Below are 21,143 nucleotides of genomic sequence, written 5' to 3'. Positions count from 1 at the left end.
ATTCTTTTTTCAGAATGGAAGAGGCACTATCCTTCCCCCTCCCCCCCCCAAAAAAAAATGCCCACTTTTTTCTTGCTGTACAGGATCAACTTCAAATGTCGTATGTTAAGTTAGGTTACGTTAGATTAGGTTGATTTATGTAAGGTAAAGTTAAGGTCAATGTAGGTATGTTAAGGTAACGTTAGGTAAAGTATGATAGCGTTAGGTTAGGTTAGGTTAGGTTAGGGTGGGGTAGGGTAGGTTAGGGTGGGTTTGGTTAGGTTAGGTTAGGCTAGCGTAGGGTAGGGTAGGGTAGGGTAGGGTAGGGTAGGGTAGGGTAGGGTAGGGTAGGTTTGGTTAGGGTAGGATAGGTTAGGGTAGGGTAGGTTAGGTTAGGTTAGGGTAGGGTAGGGTAGGATAGGTTAGGTTAGGGTAGGGTAGGATAGGTTAAGTTAGGTTAGGTTAGGGTAGGTTGTTAGGTTAGGTTAGGGTAGGTACGATAGCCCTTTCAAAATAGTTGCAAAATCCCTATTACTTACTGTGTGGTAAGCCTGGTGATGGTGGTGGTGGTGGCTGAGGAGGGGGCAGCGGGCAGGGGGGCGGGGAGGGGGTGCAGGGGGGGCGTCACTAGAACATCCCGCAGCCACCAGATCGGGGGGACCTGGGGGGGGGAAAGGGGGAGCATGGGGGGTATACGGTTTATTTTATTTTGTGGTGAGATAAGAGATGAAATAAGACAAAGAATGTGTGTGTGTGTGTGTGTGTGTGTGTGTGTGTGTGTGTGTGTGTGTGTGTGTGTGTGTGTGTGTGTGTGTGTGTGAGAGAGAGAGAGAGAGGAGTTGCCCCCTACACCTGAGCATAGCCACACCTGTATTCAAAAGGTCATGCTTGTTATTTATATAGTTCCCTCTAATTGCAATAATATTACCTGTTCTGTCATAAATGTCACAGAATTATATGGCTTTCTCCCTAAACCTGTAATCAGTATATTTGATCTTTTTGCAATATATTTTTAAAACCAGAAATAATAACTTCCAAATATCATACCCCAAGGACTTTGCACCAACCTTATCCAGCCAAACCACACCCAACCTCACCTGATGTTACCTGGCAAAAGTTAATCTCATCTCCGTTCATCTAATATATATATCGCAGCCCAATTTAACTTTCTGCCTATCTATCTACTGCCAGACGCCTCAATTACGTAAAGGGTGGCCACAAACAAATCGCCTCCATGTCGCCCTGTCCAACGTCATTTCACCAGTTCAACCTTAATTTGAGATAATAACCTCACCTAACCTAATGAGTATTTTGCTCCAGGTAAGAAACAAGCTGACAGTTGGTAATTAACAACACAATTTAACCCTTGATAGTGTATGAGAAACCTCATTACCGGTCACTCTACACCCTACCTATTCCAGCACATCCTACCTACCCATACTTAACAACGCTCCTGTTTTCTGGTTTCCTTTTAGCTATCTTACTGGTTTGTATTTGTTCCTACCTATCCTGCCTGTGCCTTTCTATCGTGCCTGTCCTTGTCTCTGCCTTTTCAGCCTGTTTCTTCCTGCCTTGCTTACCTTAGCATTTCTGTATTATCAATCTCTGTTCCACCTACCTCTTTCTTACTTAGCATTTCTCTCTCTCTCTCTCTCTCTCTCTCAGCCTTATATCTACCTACCTTTTTCTTAACATTTCTCCCTCTTCTACCTACTTGTCTTCTGCTTACCGGTACCTATGGCTCTTCTGTCTACCTGTTTGTCTCTTATATATCCTACCTTTTCCTACCTATTTTTTTCCAGTCCATCTTTCTCTTGTACCCTACCCTTCCCTATCTATACAGGTATTTCTCTAACCCACTTTTCTTTCTCTACCTTATCTTTCCCTATGAATATTCCTCTAGTCCATCTTTATCCTGTCTTTCTCTAGTCCACCTTTCATTCTTTATATTTCTCTATCTTTATTTAGTCCTTTCTTTTCAACCCCATCTTTCCTTATCTATCTATCTACAGCCCACCTTTCTTTCTCAATCCTACCTTTCCATATCAGTCATTATCTATCCCACCTCTCCATCCATATCTATTGCTCTCTATCCCACCTCTCCTATATATCTATTGCTACCTATCCCACCTCTCCTATTTATCTATTGCTACCTATCCCACCTCTCCATCCATATCTATTGCTATCTACCCCATCTCCCCAGCCATATCAATTGCTCTCTAACCCACCTCTACATCAATATCTATTGCTACCTATCCCACCTCTCCATCCATATCTATTGCTATCTACCCCACCTGTCCATCCTTCCTGAGCCCAATCAACTCACCTGTACCAAGAAGATGATATTGAAGAGGGAAGTAAGGGAGAGAAGTAGACACGGTGCCAGAGTCCTCCATTGTTTCTTGTTGTGGTCGGTACGTCGCCTTCCTCTGTCCTAACGTACCCTGGCTCGAGTCCACCTCACCCTCACCCTCATCCAGCAGCAGCCCCTCGTCCTCCACGTCCTCCTCGTCCTCCTCGACCAGGTGCACTTCTCGCTCACTCATCATAGCGTCTGGAATCTAGCGGAAGGCAGAGGTCATCAGCTGTTTTGTAGGGAGGTGGTGGGCAAGAAAGTTTTTATCGAATTAAGAGTGAGTCAGTACAGTTTTATCCAGGTGAGAGTAAGTCATAATACCCTTAATGTTAATATTGTCATCAGTTACCCTCACACGGTCGGGACAAATCTATTCTTCTTCCAGCAAACACCAGGCGATTTTATTGACCTACGTGAGTCAGAGGAGCCTGAGTCAGTAGCACCATGATATTCAGATGAGTGACTCCTAGAAGCCTGAGGGAGCTACGGTATACATATTTCTAATTTATCAAGTTCTAGTTCTGATTTCTAACACAAAATTATACTTGCAGTGAAGGTTCAAGGCATAATTACCTGTACATTTTTTATCAAGCGTTTAGTATCATTTAACTTTATCCCATGTTACGGAATATAAAAAAAAATAAAGTATCGGTAGAAAGGATGTGTCTTTACGTTTTGAATTACGACTGAAAATGTTTTGGAATAGAGTACTATAACAGTATGGCCAGTAAATGGACGCCTTGTGGTTATGTGGGTAAGTGTGTACTGTTGCAGCCGACTTGCACTTGCCAAGAGCCATTAGGTAACACACACACACACACACACACACACACACACACACACACACACACACACACACACACACACAATCAATCAATCAATCAAAATATATAAACTAGGAAGCTACTGTAATTACAATACGATGGAAAAGAATAAAAAAACACGCCCTTGCACATACACACACACACACACACACACACACACACACACACACACACACACACACACACACACACACACACACACACACACACACACTGAAACCATCTCAGTCCACGCGTCGAGACAACGGAGCGAAACACCAAAACACCAGAGGATTCACAAGTACATTCACAAGCAAGGGATCACTACCTCACTATACTCACCTGGTCAGCACTTCACCCATTCGTCAGCCACGTCAGCTACACTCACTGGTAGTTGGGTACGTGAGGGTGTAGCGGGGAGGTGTAGCAGGGAACGAGTGGATGATGACATTCCCTCGTCGCTCGCCACTCTTCAACTGCCCACTCCAGGGTTACCACTTGCACGGCAGTTTCCATCGCCAGCGTTGCCAACACTTCCGACTTCCGTAGTTTCTGAAGCTTTGATGTAACTAAATTTTCCGTGAAACAGTGCACCGTAGGCTTTTATTGTTGGGATATTAGAGGTGTATGGACAAAGTAATGATATGACTGGTTGTTTGTGAATGATATATACTGATAATTCGCCCACTCAGTCCTGCCAACACACACACACACACACACACACACACACACACACACACACACACACACGAGGGATTCACAGACACATACGATCCATTTCCTAACCTCCCACTCGTAACTGTGATATGATTACCGAGGAAGAACAAGGCCAGGTGAGTTCAGAAGCTTCCCATGTCTCTTGTTGTTCCTTCAAAAAAAAAAAAAAAAAAAAATCCTTAAGTTACAACAGGGAATCGATTAAGTTTTATTATGAATTCCTCTTGGGACTTCGTTTTTCTTTTCGTTCCCCCCTCCTTTTTTTTTTTTTTTTTTTTTTTTTTTTTGCGAATGATTTACTAGCTCGAGGTAAAAGGTTTGAATATCACTTTTTTTTTTTTTTTTAAATTCTGAATCCCTTCACAGCAATTTTCTTTTTTTAATTCTTGTAATCCCTGTGCGATTTTATTCTGTTGTGGAATATCCTTTTATAGATAAAGGATTATAGATAATCTCCACTAACTCCTGCAGTACAAGAGGTTTCTCCTAATTTCAGTAAAATCGTCTAGCTGTAGCAAGAACAGTGTGTTAATAAAGATGTCAAAATATCGAAGAGCTGAACAGATACTGATTTTCAAACTTCCCTTGTTTATATAATGTAAATCCTTATAAAGCACCTTTCATACTAATCAGGTTTGACGTCCACCTCAGACCGCGTGGTGCCATGACAACGGTAGTCTGTCCGAGAGGAGGATTGAAAAATCTTTAATCTTGCGGGCATCAGTCGTCATGGCAGACCCACTTGAGACAGCAAACATGGAGGGCAGCATCCTCTCTTTGCCCACGGTCTTCAATACATCAGGAACAGCCCAGGTAATGTTAGTAAACGTATTGGAAGGTATTCATGTGGTCGCACGTGCAGCTGTCACGTAGTTCAGTATTGTCAACATACAAAACCAAGTACTGAGTAACCAATATCAGCTGATTATTGTACAGTCGTGTAATGCAAGTTCGACATCCTTACACGAGATGTATGATGCGCCACTGTGTGAGATGTTCGCAAAACATGATAATCTTTAAATCTTTCAGATCTTCAAATCTTTTATTAGCTCCTTCACTGCCAGATATCCTCTTTAATAAAAAAAAAAATTGCATGTTATAGAAGGAAGAGACTATCTTCATAGGTCTGCCGTGAAACTATCGCATCTAATTTTTAAGTTTCTCTCTTTGAAACTCACAGCATATGTGAAATTGTTTTATTGAAATACCTCCATATGACCAGAATTGAAAACTGCTATATAATCAGCTGTTGCATCAGCTAATGCAACAGCTGACATGTTAAATCAACTCAAATTTTCAAGCTGAGCAACTGTGTATTTCATAAAATCACTCTGAAATCTCCAAGAGCAGATATTCGAACTTTCCTTGAGAGAGAGAGAGAGAGAGAGAGAGAGAGATCCCCGGGTGTACCACTTCGCCGCAGGCAAAAAGACTAATACAAGATGCCATCGTAATAAAGGAATTAATGGAGACTTCCTCTCAACACTATTTTCTTTAATAAAAGCGTCTGATGATAGCAAGAATAAAGTAACTTAAGACATCGCCGTACTGGAGAGGTTAATTCTTTGGTTTTGGTGTGTTTAAGCTGAGCAAAATCGTCTGGCGTTGGCCGTAACAGACCCGTAATGTATTGGTCTTTAATTATCAGCCATGAGGTGAGAGGAGATACACCCTTTAGTAACAACTAAACTGCAAGTTGTCTCCTCTCAGTTGAATAAAATCGTCTGAAATTACCAGTAATAAAATACAAAAAGATGTGATAGGAGTGTAAGGGTTAAGGTGTTTGATGTACAAGACAAGGTTTATGTCGTGATCAGAGGTTTAGCCTCCACACACACACACACACACACACACACACACACACACACACACACACACACACACACACACACACACACACACACCGAGGTTTAAAAGAACCCATTAAATTTTCGTTTTTAGTTAATGAAGTAGCCTTAGTATTGATGCAGTTCGATTATAATTTTTAACGCTTTGGTATGTCTGATTCGACGTGAAAGCGAATCCCTCTTTGGGTTTTGTATTTTTCTACTTTTTTGCTCAGTGAAAATGTCGACTATCTGGACAAGGAACATTACCACGTATATGTGGCACAGTCATGGGTAATATCGAGTTTATATTTTAAGGCGTTGCCGCGACCCGCGATTGTGCGGTGTTCTGAGGTTCTCGCTACCGAGTTAAGAAAGAAAATTTACTATTGTCGCGGCGAGCGACTCTTGAGGTTGTTATTATCGTGTCCTTGCAACCTACTGTACCCCTCAACAGAGCGTCCGATTTCGTGTATGAGACGCATGTGATTCGCGTATAAAATGATCGTGTATAATAATATTCCTGTATAATATATTCGTGCATAATAATATGATTTGTGTACAATATGATACGAAATCGGACGAACTTTACAATGGTAGGTTGCCAGGGTACGATAATGACAACCTCAGAGACGTGCGCTGCCACTACACCCATGCCATGGTAACATGGTGTTCTCATTGTAATGAGTGTGATGTAAAGTAAGATCAGAAAATGCGTTGTATGAAAATTTAAATGTAAGTAAAATTAAAAAGCAACCTCGATTGTTGGATGAAAAAATTAGTGAGAGGTGGTGGTGGTGGGGTGTGGGGTTGGTGCGGTGGTCCTGCATGGATTCGGAACGCCCGAGTCGGAGTGCTTCAGCGGGTCGTTGTAGCGGTTCGGCGTCTCTGGAGGAACAAGAAAACGAATCCCTCTTTGGCCTTGCGCGGAACAGCGCCACAGCCGGAGAGTTTTGTGTTATTTTCTCGAGAATATCCAGTGATTTGAGGGGCCAGTGTGTTTTATTACTAGTGTGTGGTGTAATGTGGTGACGGGGAATCGCCTGACACCGCTACTGATCACTTACGACTGAAAGGTAAGGAGTATCTGGTGGATTTTGGTGCCAGGATTTCTCTCTCCGTTTGCCTCCTCTCTCCGCCATGTTTGAAGGAGGTTGGGAGCTCTCTGCCCAAGATGAAATTCACTTCGATAATTTCACGCTCGTTGTTAGTCTTTATTAACCTCTCCACTACTAGATGTGCTTCTTCATGTAAAATACAGTTGTCTTACCGTCGAGAAAAAGAGTAATGGTAGTGAAGGGGTTAATGGAGACAACCCCTTCAGCTCGAGGGGTCTTTACTAAGCTAAAGAAAACCATCTGGTGGCAACAACAATAAAGTAGTAAAAGACGTCATCGTACTGAACAGGTTAATCCTTTGACTGTTGTCTGTCCCAGCAGAGTAAAATCGTCTGGCGTCGGCCGGAATAAACTGCAGTTTAACTTCATTCATGATGTTACCTGAGATTAATATTTAGCCCTTTCATCCGGAGGATGACTTTAGTTCATCCTTACTAATTTTAAACGGTTTTATTCTGCGTAGAGATCTGTCGACTTAGATGGGTTTGATAAGAATAATAATTTAACACATCACAATTCTTATACAATTATCCCCCTCATTGCCAGTACCTCTTGGGTATTTCATTCTAGATACCGACAGACGATTTTATGCAACTTGGGAGACTAATCGTAAGTCAAAGTTTAATGGAGGTTGTAATTTAGCATTCTTTACCAAGTTGGATCAAATCGCCTGTCGGTATCACGGAAAGGCTTCCCAGCAGTGACGAGGGTAATATCACGATAAGGTTTGTCATGCATAAAATTAATTTTTAAATGATTGTCTGTTCATATCTATCTATCTGTCTACCTGTTTATCTCTATCTATCTGTCAGCCTATGTCTATATATGATATATCTATATCTGTCTATATATCTATATATTTATGTACGGAGTATCTATCTATCTATCTATCTATCTACCTATCTATCTATCTATCTATATATATATATATAAATATATATATATCTATCTATCTATCTATCTATATATGTATGTATATATACACACTGTCTGTGTGTGTGTATAAAATACTAGTAAACAGGTGGACTGATACGGACCTACCTATTATGAAAAGTATTTTTCAGACAATACAAAAGCCTGTTATTGGCGACTGTGAGTCATTAGTACCGTAATCAATATTTTCATAGGATTTTTTTTCCTTTTCTTGGTTGCTCATATTGTATGGGTGTACGACATTAGTTATAATGTTAAATTTCTTCCGATTAATTGTTTTTCCAAATATATTTGAAGGGGAGAAAAGAGTGTGGTGGTGGTTGAGGGTGGGGGTGATAGGTGTGGTTGTGGTGGTGGCTGAAGTGAGGATGATAGATGTAGTCGTGGTGGTGGCTGAAGTGAGGATGACAGATGTGGTCGTGGTGGTGGTTGGGGGTGGGAGTAATAGATGTGGTTGTGGTGGTGGTTGGAGGTTGGTGTGGTTCTAGTGGTGGTTGGAGGTTGGTGTGGTTGTGGTGGTGGATGGGGTGGGGTAATAGGTATAGTTGTAGTTAAGGTGGAGATGGGGGTAATAGATGTGCTTGTGGTGATAGTTGGAGAGTGGGGGTAACAGGTGTAGTTGTGGTGGGGGTTGGGGTAACTGGTGTGATTGTGGTGGAGAGTGGGGGTGACAGGTGTAGTTGTGGTGGGGGTTGGGGTAACTGGTGTGATTGTGGTGGTGGTGGTGATTGGGGTGAGGATAATGATCGATTTTGGTTGTGGTGGTTCGGGTGGGGATGATGTGTGGTTGTGGTGGTTGTGGCTGGGCATGGGATGGGGTGATAGGTGTGTTGCTGTGGTGGTTGGGGATAAGGATGATGGTGTGGTTGTGGTAATCGGTCGGGTGGGGTTATAGGTGTGGTTGTTGAGGTGAAGGTGATAGGTGTGGTTGTGGTGGAGGTTGGGGATGAGTGATAGTGTGGTTAAGGTGGTGGTTATGGTGATAGGAATGGTGTTGGTTGTGATTAGGGTGAGGGCAATAGGTGTGGATGCGGTGGTGGTCTTGGTGGGGGTGAAAGGTGTGGTTGTGGTGGTGGTTGAGGTGGGGTAATAGGTGTGGTTGTGATGGTGTTTGGTGTGATAAGTGTGGTTGTGGTGGTGGTTGGGAGTGAGGGTGATAGGAATGATTGTGGTGGTTGTTGGGATGATAGGTTTGGTTGTGGTGATGGTAGGTTTGGGGTGATAGGTGTGATTTGTTGGTGGTTGGGGATGGGGGTGATAGGTGTGGTTGTGGGTGTGGGTGATAAGTGTGACTGTGGAGGGGGTGATAGATGTGATTGTGATGGCGGTTGGGGTGAGGGTGATAGGTGTGGTTGTGGTGGTGGTTGGTGGTGGGGGTGAGAGGTGTAACTGTGGTGGTGGTTGGGTTGATAATTGTGGTTTGTTGGTACTTGGGGTGGAAGTGATGGCTGTGGTGGTTGATGGTGGGGGTGACAGGTGTGGTTGTGGTGGTGGTTGGGGATGGAGATGAAAGCTGTGGTGGTTGATGGTGGGGGTGACAGGTGTGGTTGTGGTGGTGGTTGGGGATGGAGATGATAGGTGTGGTTGTGGTGGTGGTAGAGGGAGGGATGATAGGTATGGTTGTGTTGGTGATTGAGGGTGGGGGTGATAGGTGTGATTGTGATGATGGTTGGGGTGGGGGTGATAGGTGTGGTTGTGGTGGTGGTTGGGTTGGGGGTGATAGGTGTGGTTGTGGTGGTGGTTGGGGTGGGGTTGTTAGGTGTGGTTGTGGTGGTGGTTGAAGGTGGGGGTGATAGGTGTGGTTGGGGTGAGGGTGGTAGGTGTGGTTGGGGTGGGGATGATAGGTGTGGTTGGGGTGGGGATGATAGGTGTGGTTGTGGTGATGCTTGGTGGTGGTGGGGTGATAAATGTGGTAGTGGTGGTGGTTGGGGGTGGGCGTGATAGATGTGATTATGGTGCGGGTGATAGGTATGGTTGTGGTGGAGATTGGGAATTGGGATTTTACGTGTGACTGTGGTGATGGTTGGGGAGATAACTGTGGTTGTGGTGGTAGTTGGGGGTGGGGGGTGAAAGGTGTGGTTGTAGTGGTGGTTGTGGGTTGGTGTGATAGATGTGGTTGGGGTGGGGATGATGTGTGTGGTTGTCATGGTGGCTGAAGGTAGGGGTGATGTGTGGTTGTGGTGGTGTTTGAGGTAAGGGTGATAGGTTTGGTTGTGGTGGTTGGTGTGGGGTTGATTGATGTGGTTGTGGTTGCGGTGGGGTGGCGGTGGTGATAGGTGTAGTTTTGATTTTTTTTTTTTTTTAGTCAATGAAAATATGTATATTGACGCACAAGTCATTAACACCTACATACGTAACACACATGACTATTATCGATTTTTTTTTTTAATTGCGTGTCCTCGGGCGGCGAATGTGTGGTACTCTACTGAAGTTTTCCCTAACGAGTCTTAATAGAAAACGTACCAGTGTATAGATGCTCAGACACCCACGCGTTGGTGTATCGTGGTGTTCAAACTGTAATATGTGAGATGGAAATTAGATTTAAAAATAAACTCTATAACTGTGTAAATATAAATGTAAGTACCATCAAGATGTGACCGCGATTATCGGGTGAAAACATTGATGGTGGTGGTGGTGGTGGGGTGTGGGGCTGGTGCGGTGGGTCTGCGTGGATTCAGAACTCCCGAGTAGGAGTGGTTCGGCGGGTCGTTACAGGGGTTCGGCGTCTCGGGTGGAACAGGGAAACGAATCCCTCTTTGTCCATGCAAGGAGTAGCACCGCAGCCGGAGACCTTAGCTCATATTTTCTCGACAATATTCAATAATTTGAAGGGCCAGTGTGTTTTATGACGTGTGTAGAGTACTGTGGTGACCTGGAATCGCCTGACACTACTACTGATCACTTCAGATTGGAAAGTAAGTATTATTTGGCCAATTTTAGTGCAGGAATTTCTCTCTCCGTTTGCCTCCCCCTTCCGCCATGTTTGAAGGAGGTTGGGAATTTTCTTTGCCTGAGGTGAAAATCACAAAACTCCTTAATGTTGGCTTAGGCTATTAGTCTTTGTTATCCTCTCCACTAGTAAATGTGACTTCATGTTAAATATAGTTGTTTGTTAACAGCAAGAAACTAAACCATCATCCTACTGAAGGGGCATTCGAGACTCCTAACCCCTTCAGCACGAGGGGTCTTTACTAAACTTGATAAATTGCTGGTAAAGATGCAAAAATAAAGTAGTAAATGGCGTTACCATACTGAAGAGGTTAATCCTATGACACTGTTGAGCTGAGTAAATCATCTGGCGTTGGCCGGAATAAACCTCAGGTTTTATTCTTCAGTTATAACTTTGCTTGACAGTATTTAACCCCTTCTGCCGAAAGACTTTATTTTATTCTTATTAATTATAGACGGTTTTATTTTGCTATAGGAGAGATTTCTCGACCGAGGGGTTCATATTATGACGAAAAGGTTTGTGATGTTTGAATTATATTCATTTTTGAATAGATGTATAATTATACCTCCCCCCCTTTCTCTCTCTCTCTCTCTCTCTCTCTCTCTCTCTCTCTCTAGTTACATCCACATACTGAATAACTGTAGTTACTCACACTGAATAAGTGTACTCGCATACAGAATAGGTATACCCACATTTGTGCTATGCTGTCATACAGTAAAGAACATAATCACTATTTGGAATGGAAATATCACTGAATTTATCTTAAACAGTTTCAGTTATGGAAAGTTACAATAATTGTCTAAAGATTCTGAACTTTTTTTCCACTTACGGATGGATTGAGGAAATAACATAGTGTGATCCATAAATAGCGCTTCACTAGCCACCAGATAACTACCTAATATTTTGTGTTGTGGGGACGGCTCAGTCTGCTGGCGTGGGTGTGAGCGTAGCAGTAATAGTAGGAAATGAATAAATGATGCAGGGTAAATACTGATAAAAGTAAGTCGTCCCCCAGCACACAAGATATAGACGGAGGGGAAGTGGAGTGTTATATATGAACCAGCCTGTTTACGGACAACTCTGCTAAAAATATGTAACTACTGATAACTGTTCTCTGCTAACGATTACAGGGTATCGAAAAAAATCGTCTGAGGGAATCGTCTTGATGGGGAACACTCGTCCACATACGAATCGTCGTAATGAGGTGTAAGTAATTTTGCAGTACCTCTTTATGGTATCTAACTGTTTTAGTATCATTACCCTTCCCCCTTTTTTTTTATTTTCTTCAGGAGTAATTAGGAGTCGGTAGCAAGAATAAAAGAATCGCGAGTATACATTGTGGTTAATTCATCCACCATTTTCGTGCGTTGGGTAGCTTTAATTTTCTTTTTCATTTTTCTTTACTTCCTAATGTGAGATTTATCATTTTCAGGCATGAATATCTATTTGTAATTATCTACATATTTATTTGTACTTATCAGTGTTTATGTATATAGACAGGTATGTGTGCAAGTCTCAGTTTACTTACATATATGTGAATCAGTGTATATTTTTTTCTGTATAAATTATATACTGATATGTATTCATGTTCTCTATACTTATTAACGTGTATCTGTTTACCTGTCAGTATATGCCAGTCTACTAGTCACTTTATCTGTACCTTCTGTCTGTCTTCCTATTAATCTGTCTTCTATGTATCTATTTACCTGTCTGTGATAAATTACGGTACTCATCTGCCCTTTTTTCCAGCCTGTCAATACTACCACACCTACGAACAGACAATCCTTCACCACTCCAAACACGATCTACACAAGTGCTCGGCGCAGGGGTCATCAGGGCGCCGAGGGAGTGACGTGAGTGTTGATTTTGGCTTTGCCCCTTCACTACGGCCACGTCTTATGTAGTTTATTAATTTTTAGCCTGATTCGTAGGTAGAGGCCGTTCGTAAACCGAGTAAATCCTTGTGGCGACTGCAATATTAAAATGAAAAAGACGTTGCCGAAGTGAAGGGATTCCATTGCAGATCATTACTATGTAGGGGGGAGGTTGTGTGTGGGTTTTGTATGTGGGTGGAGGAGTTTTGTATATGGGTTGGTGGGTTTTGTTCATAGGTGGGTGGCTTTTGTGTGTGGATGGGTGGGTTTTGTGTGTGGATGGGTGGGTTTTGTGTGTGGATGGGTGGGTTTTGTATGTGGGTGGGTGGGTTTTGTTGTTGGGTGGGTGGCTTTTGTATGTGGATGGGTGGGTTTTGTATGTAGCTGGGTGGGTTTTGTATGTGGGTGGGTGGATTTTGTGTGTTATTTTTTGGGGTTGGGTGGGTGGGTGACCTCTGCAATTGAGTTGGTTTTGTGAGTGGGTGGGCTGCTTTGTGGGTGGGTGTTTGTGCGTTCTGTGGGTGGGAGGGTGGGTGAGAGGGTTTTGTGGGTGGTTGGGTAGCCTTTATGGATGTGTCGGTTCTGTGGTTGGTGGGATAGTGGGTGGGTTTTGTGGGTGTGGGGATGGGTGCAAGTGTTCGTGTGCATGTGCAAGCATGTGCGCGCTACTGAGAGAGAGAGAGAGAGAGAGAGAGAGAGAGAGATACTCGTAGTCAGTATTTCCAAAGGATTTTTTTTCTTTGGTTGCCCAAATTATATGAGTGTATGTCGTCTGCCACATTGTTAAATTTCTTCAGTTTAAAAATTGTTCTGCATATGGACTTGAGGGGAGAGTGGTGGTGGTGGTGGTGGTGGTGGTGGTAGAGGGTGGGGTTGACAGGTGTGGCTGTGGTTGTGGTGGGGATGGTAGGTGTGGTGATGCTTGGGGTGGAGGTGATAGGTGTGGTTGTGGTGGTGGTGATAGGTTTGGATGTGGTAGTTGGGGTGGGGGTGGTAGATGTGGTTGTGGTGTTGGTTGGGGTTGAGGGTGATTGGCGTGATTGTGGTGGTGGTTGGGGGTGAGGGTGATTTGTGTGGTTGTGGTGGTGGTTTGGGTGTGGGTGATGGGTGTGGTTGTGGTGGTGTTTGGGGATGGTAGTGATAGGTGTGGTTGCGGTGGTGGTTGGAGTGGGATTGATAGCTACGGTTGTGGTGGTGGTTGGAGTGACTAGTGTGGTGGTGGCGGTGGTGGTATTGGTAGTGGTAGTAGTCGGAGGAGGCGGTGGCTGTGACGACGGCGGAGGAGGGGGTGCGGTAAGGGTGATGATAGTGGTAGTAGTGGTGGTGGTGGTGGTTAGTGAGGGGTTCCGATGGTTGTGATGGTAGTGGTTATACGGGCTTGGTGGTGGGGGTGTGGAGGGAATGATTGTGGTGGTAGTGGATATGGTACTCTGATGGTTGTGGTTGTGGTTGTTGCTGGTGGTGATGGGTGTGGTGGTTTTGGTGGTTGTAGAATTGGTGGTGATGGTGAAGGTTGTGTTATGGTAATGGCAGTAGTGGTGGTGATGGCGATGGTTGTGGTGTTATGGTAATGGTGGTGATGGTTGCTGTTGTGGTGTTATGGTAGTGGTGGTGATGGTTGCTGTTGTGGTGGTGGTGGTGGTGGTTCTTGGTGTGGTGGTGATTGTTGTGTTGGTGGTGAGTGAGGATGATGGATTTGGTAGTGGGGGTTGCGAGGGAGTTAGGGTAGAGATGGTAGTGGTGATGGGGGGTTAGTGTAGGTAGGAATGGGGATGGTGATGGTAGCTGGGGAAGGGGGAGTGAAGGTAGGGATGGGTGCGGTGGATAGTGGTTCTGATAGAGAGTGGTTGGTGGTGGTGGTGGTGGTGTTGGTGGGGGACTGAACGTGTGGGTGGTGGTGTTGGGGGTGGCGATTTGAGGGAGAAGGGAGAGGAGGATGAGGATAAGTGGGAGGGGGTAGGGGTTTAGTAATGGTTGTAGTGGTGGTGCTAATGGTAGTGAATGTGGTGGTAGTGGTAATAGTACCGGTAGTAGTAGTAGTAGTAGTAGTTAAATGCAACAACTCCTACTACTACTGCTACTATTGCTACTGCTACTACTACTACTGCTACTATTGCTACTGCTACTACTACTACTGCTACTACTACTACTGCTACTACTACTACTGCTACTACTACTACCACCACCACCACTACTACTACTACTACTACTACTACTACTACTACTACTACTACTACTACCACCACCACCACCACTACTACTACTACTACTACTACCACCACCACCACCACCACCACTACTACTACTACTACTACTACTACTACTACTACCACCACCACCACTACTACTACTACTACTACTACTACTACTACTACTACTACCACCACCACTACTACTACTACTACTACTACTACTACTACTACTACTACTACCACCACCACTACTACCACTACGACTACTACTACTACTACTACTACTACTACTACTACCACCACCACTACTACCACTACTACTACTACCACTACTACTACTACTACCACTACTACTACTACTACCACTACTACTACTACTGCCACTACTACTACTACTGCCACTACTACTACTACTGCCACTACTACTACCACTGCCACTACTACTACTACCACTACTACTACTACTACTACCACTACTACTACTACCACTACTACTACTACCACTGCTACTACTACTGCTACTACTACTACTACTACTACTACTACTCTACTACTACTACTTTAAGCCATTATCTACACACGGTATATCGAACATCAGTACACCAGGTATGTAATTAACTCGCCAGCCAGGTGAGAGGGGGATGAACTCTGGCATCAGGCGTCTGGCAATAGATAGGTAGATAGATGGATAGATAGATGGATGAATTTATGGGTGGATAGAGGGGGGAAGGGGCGGGATGGGGTACAGGAGGGGAAAGAAGGGAGGAGGGCGGGAGAAGATTTGAGGGGAAGGAAGAAGGGAGACGGGTTGGGGAAGGAAGGGGAAGGGGGTTTGGGGGAGGAAGGAAGCGGAGGGGAGAGGGAGGGATAAGCAGGTTAGAGGGGACGAAATGTAAGAAGAGGGGAAGAGATGTTAGGGAAGGAAGGGGAAGGAGGGAAGGGAGGGGAAAAGAGGAGGAGGTTTAGGAAGAGGAATTTGAGGGGTGGGGAAAGATGGGGTGGGTTAAGGAAAGAGAAAAAGGGGAAGAGGGAATATTGGGGGAGGAATGGTGAAGGGGAGGGGAAGAGGGGGACATGAGGGGAAAAGGGAGAGGGTTAAGGAAGGGGGAGGGGAGATTGGGGGGGGTAAGCATTCATTACTGAGCAAACTGGTGTTTATCCCACACCTCCTGCAGCTAAATTATTCTCGCCCTACCTCTCCTCCTCCTCCCACAATTCTTTCCTTCCTTTCCTCCCTCCCTCTTTTTCCTTTCCTTCCCTTCTTCCGTGATTTTTTCCTCCCTCCTTCGTGTTCATATCTCCCTCCCCTTCCTCCCTCCATCAGCTCTTTCCTCTCCTCACATTCATCTTTTCTTCCCTCCCTCCCTCCCATATTCTTTCCCTCCATACAATTCATATATTTTTACCCATTCCTATCCATTATTCTTTCCCTTCCTTCCTTCGTTCATTCTTTTCCTTCCTTCATTCTTTCGTTCATTCCTTTCCTTCCTTCCTTCCTTCCTTCCTTCCTTTCTTCATTCATTCCCTTCCTTCCTTTCTTCCTCCAATTCTTTTCCCTCCTTCCTTCCTATCTCAGATTCATCTTTTCCCCCCTTTCTTCTCCCCCCCCCTCTCTCTCTTTTTTTATCTTCCCTCTCACATTTTCTTTTCCTTTCATATTTTACTCCTTCCTCCTCTTCCCTCGCATTTCCTCCTCCTCCCCACAGTCTTCTTTCTCCCCGTCGTAAAATTTCTCTTTCCCAGCGCTTATTTCTCTCTCTCTCTCTCTCTCTCTCTCTCTCTCTCTCTCTCTCATTCTTTCCCCCTTCTTTTCTTTTTCTCCTTCACTCCCACATATTTATTTTTCCTTCCCTTCCTCCCTCCCTCTCTCTTATTTCACTCTCCCTTCTCCTTATCCTTGTCCCTTCATCTTCTGCCCCTTCCACAATATTCTCCTTCCCGACACCTTATTCTATCCTTCCCTCCCTCCCCCCTTCCCTCCCCTCCCTTCCCTCCCCTCCCCTCCCTCCCTCCCTCCCTCCCTCCCCTCCCCTCCCTCCCCTCCCTCCCCTCCCTCCCTCCCCTCCCTCCTTCCTTCCCTCCCTCCCCTTTTTTTTACTTTTTCTCCACCTTGCTCCTTCCCTCCTCCCTTTTCCTTTCCTTCCCTCCTCCCTATCTCTTTCCTTCCCTCCTCCCTATCCCTTTCCTTCCCTCCTCCCTATCCCTTTCCTTCCCTCCTCCCTATCCCTTTCCTTCCCTCCTCCCTATCCCTTTCCTTCCCTCCTCCCTATCCCTTTCCTTCCCTCCTCCCTATCCCTTTCCTTCCCTCCTCCCTATTCCCTTCCTTCCCTCCTCCCTATCCCTTTCCTTCCCTCCTCCCTATCCCTTTCCTTCCCTCCTCCCTATCCCTTTCCTTCCCTCCTCCCTGTTCCTTTCCTTCCCTCCTCCCTGTTCCTTTCCTTCCCTCCTCCCTATTCCCTTCCTTCCCTCCTCCCTATCCCTTTCCTTCCCTCCTCCCTATCCCTTTCCTTCCCTCCTCCCTATCCCTTTCCTTCTCTCCTCCCTATCCCTTTCCTTCCCTCCTCCCTATCCCTTTCCTTCCCTCCTCCCTATCCCTTTCCTTCCCTCCTCCCTGTTCCTTTCCTTCCCTCCTCCCTGTTCCCTTCCTTCCCTCCTCCCTATCCCTTTCCTTCCCTCCTCCCTATCCCTTTCCTTCCCTCCTCCCTATCCCTTTCCTTCCCTCCTCCCTATCCCTTTCCTTCCCTCCTCCCTATCCCTTTCCTTCCCTCCTCCCTGTTCCTTTCCTTCCCTCCTCCCTATTCCCTTCCCTTCTCCCTGAGTTTTTCCCCACCCTTTCTCTTTCATTTATTCTCTTCATTACCTAAAAAATAAGCGTTGTCTTGGGATCAGTGGAGTGAATGAAGAGAAATAATCAGAGGCTTTATGAGTGATGAAACAGAGGTGTTTTTCGCCAGATTTAAAGCAACGAAAATACTGACACCTTAGATGATTGTGTGTGTGTGTGTGTGTGTGTGTGTGTGTGTGTGAGAGAGAGAGAGAGAGAGAGAGAGAGATAGAGGATTCTGCTATACTTATTTTACTCTACTTTACACTGCTGTTTATTTCACGTAGTTCAAGAGCAGAAAAAGACAATACAGCGGCTCTACATCCTTTCCATAGCGCTTCCTCGTGACCAGCATCATATTCCAGCTTATCCTCTCGTTACAACTCGATATTCAAGCTGGAGAGAAGGCAATTTTAGGCAGAGCTAGTGAAAAATCAGTATAGCATTGGTCGCCTGGTGGAAGGAGGTTGTTTATGTAGTGCCACCAGGGATTAGGCTTGTCTTCTACCCCTTACGTGGCTTGGGGGTTACCTGGCCTAGCCCCAGGATCCTACGCTGCCTGTTTATTTAGAGGAAGGCTGGATAAAGTTGTGTATCTATGTGTGATGTGTGTATCTGTGACTAATTCTCTCTCTCTCTCTCTCTCTCTCTCTCTCCTTTCCTCTTTCCCCGTCAGTTCCCTTTTTTCCATTCTCTCACTTTTGTCTCACTTTCTTATCGACTCACTTTCTTTTTGACTCACTTTCTTTTTCTTTTCACACTCCCTTTCCATGTTCATTCTCTCTCTCCTATTCCCTCCTTTCCGCTTCTACCCCTTCCCTCCCCCCACCTGCCCCCTATCATCTTCATGTCCCACCTTTCCCTCCTCCCCCACTCTCCTGTGCCCCCTTTCCCCTCTCCTACCTCTTATTTGCTCCCTTTCTGCTCCCTGTCTTTCGTCTCTTCCCTCTTCTCCTCTCCCTCACCTCTCCCCAGTTAGTCTCCTTTCCCTTCCTCTCTGCTTTCGTTTCTCTCATCTTCCCTCCTCCCATTCTCTCCTCTCCCCTCTCCTCTCCGACCATCTCCTCTCCGACCCTCTCATCCAGGTTTTTTCCTCTCCCTCCTGTCCGCTCTCCTCTCCCATTTCTCTTCCCTTCTCTCCCCCCCTCTCCTCTCCTGATCTCCTTTCCCCCCCTCCTCGTCCTACCCCCTCCTTCCCCTCCCTTTAGCTTCCAGTTTCCATTTCTCGTTTCTCATTTTTTCGGTCTTTCAAAATTTACCGGTATCTACATTTTTATTTTACCTAATCAGACCTTTTCTCTTATTCTTTGTTCCTCCGTTTTCTCTCCCATCTGTCTCCATTCTCTCCCTTCCTGTCCTCCCTTCCTCTTCTCCCTCCCCCTTCCTCTTTTAATCTATTCTCCTCCCTCTCCTCTTTCCTCTTTTAATCTATTCTCCTCCCTCTCCTCTTTCCTCTTTTACTCCTCTCTCTCCCCTCTCTTCTTCCTCCTCCTCCTTTTACTCTTCTCTTCTTCCTTCCTCTTTTACACTCTTTCCCCCCCTCTCTTATTCCCCTCCAACATCTTCTGCCTACCCCTGTCCCCCGTCCCCTGCCGTGCCCCCCCCCCCCCTCACGTGCTAATCCCAGTGTTTAGGGTCGTAACCTTCAGCTCGGGGAAAAACGGGGGCGCTCAGTGATGGAGTGTGGGTGCTGCCTCACCCTGCCTCACCCTGCCTACCTTGCCTCACTCATCTCTTCCTGCCTGCCTCCTTGTTCCTTCCTGCCTCACTCACATTTACCTGCCTGCCTCCTTGCTCCTTCCTGCCCCACTCATCTCTTCCTGCCTGCTTCCTTGTTCCTTCCTGCCCTACTAACATTTACCTGCCTGCCTCCTAGTTCTTTCCTGCCTCCCCCTGCCCCGCCCATCTCTTCCTGCCTGCTTCCCTGTTTCTTTGTCTCTCATCCCATGCTGCCTGCTTCCCTATTCCTTCCTGCCTTACCGTGCTCCACTCATCTCTTCCTGTCTGCTTCCTTGTTCCTTCCTGCCTTACCGTGCTCCACTCATCTCTTCCTGTCTGCTTCCTTGTTCCTTTCTGCCTCACCCTGACTCACTCATCTCTTTCTGCCTGCTTCCTTGTTCCTTCCTGCCTCTCCCTGCCTCACTCATCTTTCCCTTCCTTCATCCTTGTTCCTTCCTGCCTCACCCTTCCCATCTCATCTTTTCCTGCCTGCTTCCTTGTTCCTTCCTCCTCACCCTGCCTCATTCATCTCTTCCTGCCTGCTTCCCTGTTTCTTCTGCCTCACCCTGCCCCGCTTATCTCTTCCTGCCTGCTTCCTTGTTTCTTCTGCCTCACTCTGCCCCGCTTATCTCTTCCTGCCTGCTTCCTTGCTTCTTTCTGCCTCACCCTGGCTCACTCATCTCTTTCTGACTGCCTCCTAGTTCCTTCCTGCCTCACTCATCCTTGCCTGCTTCCCTCCTTGCTCCTTCCTGCCTCACCTTGCCTCACTGAACCCTCTGTTTTCCGCCAGCCTGCCTGCCTGTCTGTCTGTCGTCTCACCTTGTCTGGATGTTTCCTCCTTTCTTCCTGTCTGTCTGCCAATCCAGTGTTCTCGTTTTCTGCATTACTCAGCTGTCCTTCACTGCTACTTGCTTGTCTTGTTTACCTTTCTTCTACCTGTGTGTCTGCCTTCCTCCTTTCTGTCTGCCTTCCCATTTCTTATTTTTTCTGCTTGTCTTTTTACTTCTCCCTGCATGCTAGCTTGCCTCCTCCCTTTCTGCCTTCCTCCCCTGCCTCACCCTACATACCTGTTTCACTTGCAGCCTGCTTCTTCTTTTCTGTCTTGTCTTTCTATTTCTCTGCCTTCCTCCTCCTTCCTTTCTGCCTTCTGTTTAATACCTACATGCTTCTCATTTTGTATCTTTCTCCCTGACTGCCTAATTGTTTCCCTGCCTACCTCCCTACCTTGCCTGATATCTCCTTACATACTCTTACCTTCCTGCCTGCCTCTCTGCTTACCTTCTCTCTCTCTCCTACCTCCCTGCCTGACTTTTCTTTCCTGCCTATCTTCCTTCCTTTTCGCCTTTTTGCCTCCCTATCCACACCCCTGCCACATTGCTCATCGTTCTGACACCCTGCCTACCCCTTGTCTCCCACCCTACTTCCTGCCACTCCCCTTGTCTCCTCTCTTTGTCTCTCTGCCTCCCTTTTTATATTCCTGTCCATCTTCCTGCGTGCCCTCTCTTCCTGCCTACCCTCTTGTCTCTCTTCCTGCCCATCCTCATGTTTCCCTGCCTGCCCACCCTCTTGTCTCCCTGCCTGCCTGTCCTCTTGTCTCTCTGCCTGCCCACCCTCATGTTTCCCTGCCTGCCCATCCTCTTGTCTCCCTCCCTGCCTACCCTCTTGACTCCCTGCCTGCACACCCTCTTGTCTCGCTGCCTGCCTATCCTCTTGTCTCCCTGCCTGCTCACCTTCTTGTCTCCCTGCCTGCTCACCCTCTTGTCTCCCTGCCTGCCTATCCTCTTGTCCCCCTGCCTGCCCTCCTGCCTTACCTCGTTTCCCATCTTACCTTCCTTTTTATCACCCTGCCTAC

The sequence above is a fragment of the Coenobita brevimanus genome, chromosome 5, assembly GCF_032717465.1.
Source record: "Coenobita brevimanus isolate Jiangsu-jjx chromosome 5, ASM3271746v2, whole genome shotgun sequence".
NCBI classification, from domain to species: Eukaryota; Metazoa; Arthropoda; class Malacostraca; order Decapoda; family Coenobitidae; genus Coenobita; species Coenobita brevimanus.
The sequence above is the reverse complement of the archived record's forward strand: the minus strand, read 5'-3'. Positions refer to the sequence as shown.